The sequence below is a fragment of the Sapajus apella genome, unplaced genomic scaffold, assembly GCF_009761245.1.
Source record: "Sapajus apella isolate SASKATOON/1434 unplaced genomic scaffold, GSC_monkey_1.0 scaffold14, whole genome shotgun sequence".
NCBI lineage: Eukaryota > Metazoa > Chordata > Mammalia > Primates > Cebidae > Sapajus > Sapajus apella.
Genome location: NW_022436954.1, coordinates 29,238,469 through 29,247,971, shown reverse-complemented (window position 1 = coordinate 29,247,971; position 9,503 = coordinate 29,238,469). Strand labels below are relative to the sequence as shown.

General features: G+C 43.3%; 1 protein-coding gene and 1 long non-coding RNA gene across 4 annotated transcripts in view; both read left to right on the top strand.

Moving 5' to 3' along the window:
• LOC116555150 overlaps positions 1–3,708 on the top strand; it is a 12,282-nt gene extending 8,574 nt beyond the window's left edge. Inside the window, exon 3 of the long non-coding RNA XR_004270402.1 lies at positions 2,833–3,708. This is a non-coding gene — a long non-coding RNA (uncharacterized LOC116555150). The remainder of the gene's footprint in view (positions 1–2,832) is intronic.
• The window catches only part of KIAA1549L (KIAA1549 like), a 286,237-nt gene that overhangs the window by 12,120 nt on the left and 264,614 nt on the right, over positions 1–9,503 (top strand). The window lies entirely within an intron of this gene.

Sequence of the window (9,503 nt, the reverse complement as noted above, 5' to 3'; positions counted from 1 at the left end):
ATCAGCAGACACTACTTTGGTTTAAGGTCTAGGAAAACAGCCTGGGTGAGGGAAAATTGCATCGGATGCGTTCGGGAGACTGAGGTCACTCCTGGCTGTTATTTTATCAAATTATTTCACTTTTCAGGGCTTTTGTTTTCTCATCTATGGATAAGAGCCTCAAGATCTTCCCTTCTTCCCCTATCCCCTGTCTGTGTCTTCATGAACCATAAGCAGATGTTTTGGTGGAGTTCCACCATCTGCATTTCCTGCTTCTTCCTGCATTAGCAGCCAAGCCTAGCCAAGGATTTTCATTCTGAAAAGAGAAGAGTTTTCCCACAGCTTGCTGTCATAGTTCCAGTGTGAGGCGCAGATAAATATAGGCGTATCTTCAATCTTCATTGGCTTTAAAACAATTATGAAAGTAATATATACTTTATAAAATTCAAGCAATACTGAATGAAGTAGGTACAGTAAAATGCAAAGGGCCCTGTTGGCCTTGTGTATTAGTCCACTCTCACGCTAATGTAAAGGACTGCCCGAGACTGAGTAATATGTAAATGAAAGAAGTTTAATTGACTCATAGTTAGTTCCACATGGCTTGGGGGGCCTCAGGAAAGTTACAATTATGACGGAAGGGGAAGCAAACACATCCTTCTTCACATTATGGCAGGAAAGAGAAGTGCCGAGTGAGGTGGGGAGATGCCTTATAAAACCATCAGACCTTGTGAGAACTCACTATCACAAGACTGGCATGGGGGTAACTGTCCCCATGATTCACTTACTTCCCACCGAGTCCCTTCCACGATACGTGGGGATTATGGGAACTACAATTCAAGGTGTGATTTGGGTGGAGACACAGCCAAACCATATCACCTTGCTATTCCCTAGAGTTGTGCTGTTAAGCAAGTATGATGGATCCTTCCAGACCTCTTCATACAAATATTTATATCCATAGATGTAGCCTCACTTTTTTTTTTTTGAGATGGAGTTTTGCTCTTGTTGCCCAGGCTGGAGTGCAATGGTGCGATCTCAGCTCACTGCAACCTCTGCCTCCTGGGTTCAAGCGATTCTCCTGCCTCAGCCTCCTGAGTAGCTGGGATTACAGGCATGTACCACCACATGTGGCTAATTTTGTATTTTTAGTAGAGAGGGGGTTTCTCCATGTTGGTCAAGCTGGTCTCAAACTCCTGACCTCAGGTGATCTGCCCACCTCAGCCTCCCAAAGTGCTGGGATTACAGGCGTGAGCCACCACGCCCAGCCACCTCCCTTATTTATTTATTTATTTATTTTTTATTTCTGGTATAAAGGGTATAATATGTAGCAACTTGCTTTTTTCCCTTAACGCTATATTATGACCCTCTTTCCGTGCTAACTAAATTGTGTCATGAGAGAACTTGAACATCTGTTAGAAACAGGGAAAGGCCTTTTATTATAAAAGAGAATAGCTTTAACAGCACAGGTCAGATTCAAACCTAGAGTTAAAATATCTCCTTAGACGATTCTGCCCATTTTCCTTTACTCCTTGGCTTCCTTCCCTAGGTGATGCTTTCACAGACATTTAAGAGAAATCATGGGCCTTTTTAAACGCCATGTAGAATGGGGACAAACTTGTGTTTTAACCAATCTTGTAGATATAAATAAGGCCAAGTAGCCGCCTCAAGCATAGGCCAAGGTCGCTGCTGCACCTGCCTCCTATTCACTCAGGCGCGGCTTTGCCCAAGCGTCCTAACCACGAGAGGTGAATTCGATTTAGATTGAGATTTATATGTTAAATCTATTCTTAGCTGGAAATAAAATCTCCTGACGTCAGATGCATAAAATGGCTTTGGTATTTATGCAGTTCCAGTAAATGGGAAAGCCTAGAATACTTCTACCTTCAGTCTTTCCGCATGAAATATGGCATGAAGTATCTAGAATGAAACTGGGACTCCCAGACCTGTCTGCCTGCCTCTGTCCCTAATAATGAATGCTCCTGTCCTGTCACTCGCCTTTTTATTTATCAGATGTCAACAGCAAACCCAGGAAGGCTGAAGAAAAATGGGAAGTGTGAGAAGAAAATGTGTTGAAATTCACAGTGTGGCTTTTAAGTTCTTGTTGAAAAGGGATGAATAAAAATATCTCCAGATCTTATCCTTCATTATCAATTAAGAAGTCTTGGTTTTGAAAAGAATGGGAGGATCAGTCTTCAGGCATTATTTTGGATATAATTAAGCCAGGCAAAAGTGTATTAAAAAATCAGTGTCCTAGAACTGTCTTTGGCAGTTTTCTATTATTATTTTATTAATACTGGAGATGAACCTATGAATCAAGCTGGTGAACCCTACAGAAACTGAACCTTTTTTCCAGTAGGGTGCGGAATATTTCTCTAGTTTCTAGTCCAGCAATAAACACATTTTAAACAAGTGTTTTCCATTCTTGTGGCCAATGTAATATCTTTGCTTTTCCCTGCAGGGATAACAGTCCCCAGAGTTTGGTACAACAGTTCATGGTTGTCGAAGCTTTCAGTTTATTTTCCTATTTGAATCTCACACTATTCCTAAGAGAGGGCTGAGGAAGTGATTCCTAAAGGTCACACAGTGGTCCAGGGCTTCGTGAATTATTCTATGATTCAGGGCACAGATCACCTAACTACACAACTGAAACTAGCTCAAGTGTGAGGCCTCAGGCCACGGGGGAATCCCAGGTCACATATTTGTAATAGGAATGAAATATAACCAGGCCACGTGGATGTGATAACTAATTGATGGAAATAACAACGAATACTTTCGAACATTTACTGTTTGTATCAGCTCATTTGATTCTCATACCCACCCTATGAAGTAAGTTCTGCTGTCATCCTCATGTTTCAGAATAACCTAACAGTTACTTGTTCAGTGTCTACTAGTTAACCATCAGAGTAGAGATGGGAACCCAGGCAGTTTGATTCCAGAGCCCGCCCTCTGCTTTATGATATTGCCTTTCAGGACATTAACAGGCTAAGGTGACTGGCTGTGCATCTGCTGGGCCCAGTGCCTCTTCTTCCTATGGCCTGGTTCATCCTTCTGCCCCTTCCTGCAGACTGGTTTTTTTGCTTACCCATAACTGCCTGGTTCTCCGGACACTAAACCTTGCGTGGGGCTTTTCACCGGCTGTGGTGCTCACTGCAGCTGGAGTGGGCAAGGCTCTTCAGTGTAAATGCCCACCGTCAAGTCTCTGTCCCAGCTCCACATTTCCATGAGGAAGAATCAAGCTGCTGCAGTCTGGCCAACCCAATAGAGTTAGAGAATCTGGGAATCTACCCCTCATCTGTTCAGCAGCCGCCAGAGGAGAAGGGGCACGTGGTATAAAAATGTCTTTTTAACCTGATCGCCCTTTAACCATGGCCTTGGTAGAGGTCTGTTTTGAATAAGGTCAGTTTGCAGGGCAAACTTCTGAACATTTGTCTCCTCCTTCGTAGCCCTAAAAGACAACTTCACATGTTGGTAAGCATGTTCTATGAAAGATAACAATGATAGGCGGCCTGCTTGATAGTATTGGTCAATTTTCCTGGTATAAATATTCCCGCCATGGCTGATTTCAAGCTACCAGCGTGATGATGGAGTTGGGAAGCAATGCCTCAACTGGCTTGGCTCTGATATGACCTGGTCCTGGCACACCAGTGCTCCTATCCATATATGCGCTAGAGGCAGGGAAGCTTCCACAGTGAGTGCATGTCTCCAGGGAGTTTGAAACCTAGGCTTAATGGGGACAGTCAACTAGGTGGGCTTATAATTATGTAAAAGGGAATCAGATTTCAAGGTAGAGAGGGTGGGAGCCAGATTTGCTGCATGCAGTCTAAGACAGCTTCAAACACTGTGTATAGTCCCAACTGTTCAACCTAGTAGGCACACAGTGATGCCTTCTAAAAAATTGCAATTTCCTTTGATTATGGTGTCTCGCTTGTGACATATAATTAACCCTTTCACTGATTTTAAGACATCAGGCCTAATAGTCTTGAATGAGCATTGGTTGGGTTTTCTGGCCTGGAAAGGTATAATTTTTCCTTGCTTCCAGATGTCAGCAGCTCCTCCTCCTTTGTTGTCATCATGAACAGCCTCCTTTCCTTCACCTTTCAAACCTAGCACAAAGTCCACGTGGTAGCCTGGCAGCCATCTTTCAGTTGGATACACAGTATTAGTCTCAATTCGGAGGCTTTTGTTTATGATCATAAGGCCATCTCTCTCAGTTCATGTAATTATGCTAAAAGCCAAGACAGTCATGTGACTACCACTTCTGACGGCGTGTCTGATGCCTTAGCAGATCTCAAGGCCTGTCTGATTGGCTCTTTTCATTTGCACATCTGGGAAGGAGACCGGCAGTCTTGGCTATAGCGTGCTACTTAAGATTCTGCTGACGTTCCCCATCTTTCCTCCCTATGTGAGGATGTTGCTAACCTTGGCCAGCTCTGACGACGGGTCGTGTTGGCCACTGGAAATGCAGGGAGGAAGTGTCAACAGTGTGGGTCTCTCACCCTCCTTAGACATGGAACTCCCCGTGTCCCACTGATAGAAGGTCAGTGTCTTTACCTATAAAAATAGCACAATTAATTTATTCTTTTAATTTCCCTTGGGGTGTAGCAAGAGAAAAAATTTTTACAGGATTCTTCTTTCACATTTTATTGAAGATTTGTCCTAGTTTGTGAATATGTTGACTTCTGAATAAGAAGCCTAAGACTAACATTTATGAGACAGCTATTACTGTGTTAGTCACTGGATCAAGGGTTTAATCTTATCGAGTCCCCATGACAACACTGTCAGGTAGTTCTTGCCCATTTTGCTTGGAGGAAGTTAAGATTGAGAGGCCATGTAAAAACCAACTTGCCTGAGGCACATTGCTTGTAAGTGGTGGAGCTGGGATTTGAAACGAGAGCTGATTACAATGTAAATATATTGTCAGTTATACAGTACAGTCCTTCCCTGCCCACCCAACATTTTATGAAATTTTCAAACACACAGAAAAGTAGAAGGAACTATATATAGTGAACACCCCTATATGTATCACCTAGATGGTGCAATTAACATTTTGCTTTATCATACATCTGTCTGTCTGTCTCACTATCCATCCATCAATTCATCTTATTTTTGATGTATTCAGAGTAAGTTGCAGACGTTGGTACCTGTCACCCCTAAATACTTTAGCATGTGTATAATTGATTAGGTTTCAGTATTTGTTTATGACTCTTTTTTGAGGTAAATTTTACATCCAGTGAAATAAAAAACTCTTAAGTACATATTCCTGAGTTTTGAAAACTATATACGCATGTGTAACTCAAATCCCTGTCAAGATAAAGCACGTGACCACCCCAATAAGTAAGTTTTCTTTTACCCTTGTGCAGATGTTTCCATCTCTTCTCACTTGCCTCACCCAATCTAAGCAACCATGGTTTGATTTTATTTTTCACCATAGTTTAGTTTTTATATAATGCAGTTAAAAAAATTGCCAGTTTTCTTTGTTCTGCAGCAAAAGATAAAAGTGACTGTCTAGCCCCCATGTACAATAAAGATCACTCCAAAACAATTAGTGTCCCTACAGTTGTGATATGCCATGCAGTCTTAAATAAGGGTGTCTGTTGTTTCCAAATTCAGTTTCCTTATATGTATTAATTCAGATAGCATTTATTAGGCACCTGTGGGTGGCAGGCACTGGGTTCTCCCTTTATATACTTATTTTCATTGGTAACCACATATGTATTTATGACATTAGTCAGCCACTCCCATGAATAAGTATAATTGCTAACAGAAGGGAAGCCAAGGATGCCGGGGGGAGGCTGGAGGAGGGGACCTGCCTTGGTGAGTGAGGAGAGGGGTTAGGGAAGGCTTTCCTGAGGAAGTGACATTTGAAGCAACATCTATTATAGAAGAAGGAATAGGAGATAACCAGGTAGGGATTGGAGCTAATGGAGAAGTAGGGACTGTCCTCTGTGTTGGGAAGGTCTGTGATTCTTTCCCGAACCACAGAGGAGGTCATGTGGATGGTGGGCAGGAGTGGAGGGAAGAGTGAGTGGTAAATGAGGAAGGAGAGGTAGCAGGACCAAAATCACCCAGGAGACAGACTGTGGCCTTTCATGTTCAGAGCAATGGGAAGCCATTGCATGGTTTAAAGTGGAAGAGTAACCTTGACATTCAGTTATCTAGCCAATTGAGTTGGATGAAGAGGCATGGATGGTGTATTCTGGAACCCTAGTGAAAATTAAACACCAACAATATGAAACATCCAAATTTTAGGAGAGCCCTAATTTGCATTATGAATCCAAACAGATTTTCAGATTCCTCTTATGATTTTTCTCCCTGGCCTTCATCCAGTTGAGTTGGATGAAGAGGAGGCATGGATGGTGTGTTCTGGAACCCTAGTAAAAATTAAACACCAACAACATGAAACTTCCAAATTTTAGGAGAGCCCTAATTTGCGTTATGAATCCAAACAGATTTCAGATTCCTCCTGTGATTTTTCTCCCTGGTCTACTTGACGGCCCAGGCAGTGACAGTGACTAATAAACATCCTCTGTGCCTCCAGCTCTTGCCCCACTCTGTCCTCCCATTTTCACTGCCTCCATTTGTCTCCTTCGCTCGTTAACTGGCTCCCTTTCCACCCTTCATGGAACGGAAAAGGGATGCTATTAGTCACTAGTGCTTGCCTGACTGCTAAATCCTGGGGCAGCCATCCAATCCCCTTTGCTCTGTGACTCTATAGATCTCCCAGGGTAGCCTCATTCAGACTCATGGATTTAACAACCGCTTATGTACTGTTGATGCAGAAAACTCTCAGCTCTCTCTTGAGGATGAGACCTGTGCCTACGCAGTTTATTGGACATTGCTACCCATGGCTGCTGACAAGTCAACATTTCTCCCTGAGAGGGAACTCATCACCCCTGAGTCTTGCTCCTCATGCTCTGTTTCCTCTGAATTACCTATTTCAGTGAGTGTGGCCACCACTTGTTTGTTGGAGCCCAAAATCTGACAAATGTTCTAGATTCTTGTTTCTTTTTTTTTCACCACATTGTTGGAGCCAGCAATCTGAGAACTGTTCTAGATTGTTTTCTAGTACATCATTTAGTTGGCCATTTTGCTGGTAGCATTTCTTTTTCATTCTTTTTCTGAGACAGAGTCACTCTCTGACCCAGAGTCACTCAGGCTGGAGTACAGTAGCATGATCTCAGCTCACTGCAACCTCTGCCTCCCAGGTTCAAGTGATTTTCCTCTTAGCTTCCTGAGTAGCTGGAACTACAGGCACGTGCCAACCACACCACACCTGCCTAATTTTTGTCTTTATTTATTTATTGACTCAGGGTTTCTCCATGTTGCCCAGGCTGGTCTTGAACTCCTGGGCTCAAGTGATCTGCCTGTCTCAGCCTCCAAAAGTGCTGGGATTACAGTTGTTAACCACTGGGCCCAGCCACTGATTGCATTTCTGAATACTGTCATCATTCTGGGGATTTTCTGTCTTTGCTGCCTTATTTCAGACCCTCGCTCCTCTTGGTCCATGTTCTTTCCAAAGCTGTGTCTCCTAATTGCCCCCGCTGCCTCTAGTCTTGGCCCCCTTTTAACCAGCCTCATCCTCCAGCCAGAGACTTTTATAAAATATAAATCGAACCAAACCCTTTGTTGGCTCCCCATAACTCAGTTTGACTTCATTGCTTAGTAATCTGGGTCCTTTATGAATGAACCACCTCCAACTCACACCTGCCAGGGTACTAACTTTTGTCCACAGATGGGCTTTTAAAAATTAAACACTTGTGGCTGGGTGCAATGGCTGATACCTGTAATCCCAGCACTTTGAGAGGCTGAGGCAGGAGGACCACTTGAACGCTGAAATTTGAAACCAGACTGGGCAACATGGCAAGGCCTCCTCTCTACCAAAAAAAAAAAAAAATTAGTTTGGTGTGGTGGCGTGCACCTGTAGTCCTAGCTACTTGGGATGCTGACGTGGGAGGATCACTCGAGCCCAGGAGGCCAAGGCTGCAGTGAGCTAAGATCGTGCCACTATAGCCCAGCCTGGGCAACAGAGCCAGGCCCTAACTCAAACTCAAAAATAAATAAATAATTGCATGCTTGTCAAACAAATTGAAACATCACTTAAAAATCAAGAGCTTTTCCATAAAAAAATCAGGATTTCTAGGTTCTCTTGAAATAGTCAGAAGCTCAACCATACTGGTCCTGTATTTCTGGATGGCCACACTCAGCTGATGCTTAGTAGTGGTGCCTCTTTTAGATGGGGCATCTGTCACGGCTCCCGTTTGTCCCATTTCACTCTCATGTTGGCTGCGATGTGCTAACTGTGGCAACAAACCAATCCCCAAATCTACAATGGCTTAGAGCCAGAGAAGTTTCTCACTCACATAAAGACAAATGAGTGTTCCTAATGGGCAGAGAGCTCTCTTTAAAGCGGAGATTCGGGGACCCAGGGTCCTTCCATTTTGTGGCTTTGCCATATTCAGTCTGTGGCTCCCAAGGCTGCCCTCCTTGTCTGCATGCAGCAGATGGAAGCAGACAGAGAGAGGAACAGGTCTCTAAGTGACGTGTAGCATTCTGCGCACATTCCGGATTAGTGCTCTGTCGCTTGGCCATACTGACCTGCAGAGAGAGGCTGGGACACGTAATCGTAGAGTGGGCCCAGAAAGAGGAGGTAACAGGTTTGGTGAATAGCCAGCTGTTATCTGACCCAACTCATTTCTTTAATCTTCTTGTCCCCTTTGGTATTTGAGTTTGCAATCCCTGCTTTTAACAGCAGCAGGCTTTGGAGATAAGGAAACCTAGGTTCAAATCACTATAATGTCAACTCTATCAGGGCAGGAACTTAATCTGTTTTGTTCACTGCCTAGAGCAGTCTCTGGTACACAGTAGGTGCTCAATAAGTCTTGGTGGATTATATGAATGACTTTCTTCTGTCCCTAGCAATAATAATAGCTAACATTTATTTAAGGTTTATAATGTGCTTAACTCTGTTAGTGGGTTGGGTGCCATCTCAGGAAAAAGTGCTAAGATTTGAACAGCCACAGGGTAAAGGTGAAAATTATTTTCTTTTTCTCTTCTCTCTCATTTCCAGGATATTTCTGGAACTCACTTTAATCTATGTATTGATGAGAGAATGTAACATATTTTCTTTCTTTTTTTTTAATTTAGAAAGAAAGCTTTAGTCTTATTTTTTATTCCCTTTGGTTTTTGGGGAACAGGTGATATTTGGTTACATGAGTGAGGAGAAAATGTAACGTATTTCTTTCTTTCTTTTTGTTTTGAGACAGAGTCTCTCTCTGTTACCAGGCTGGAGTGCAGTGGTGTGATCTCGGTTCATCACAACCTCCACCTCCTGGGTTCATGCTATTGTCCTGCCTCAGCCTCCTGAGTAGCTGGGACGACAAGCACGTACCACCATGCCTGGCTAATTTTTTTTTGTATTTTTAGTAGAGATGAGGTTTCGCTGTATTGGCTGGGCTGGTCTCAAACTCCTGACCTCATGATCCGCCTACCTCAGCCTCCCAAAGTGCTGGGATTACAGGCATGAGTCA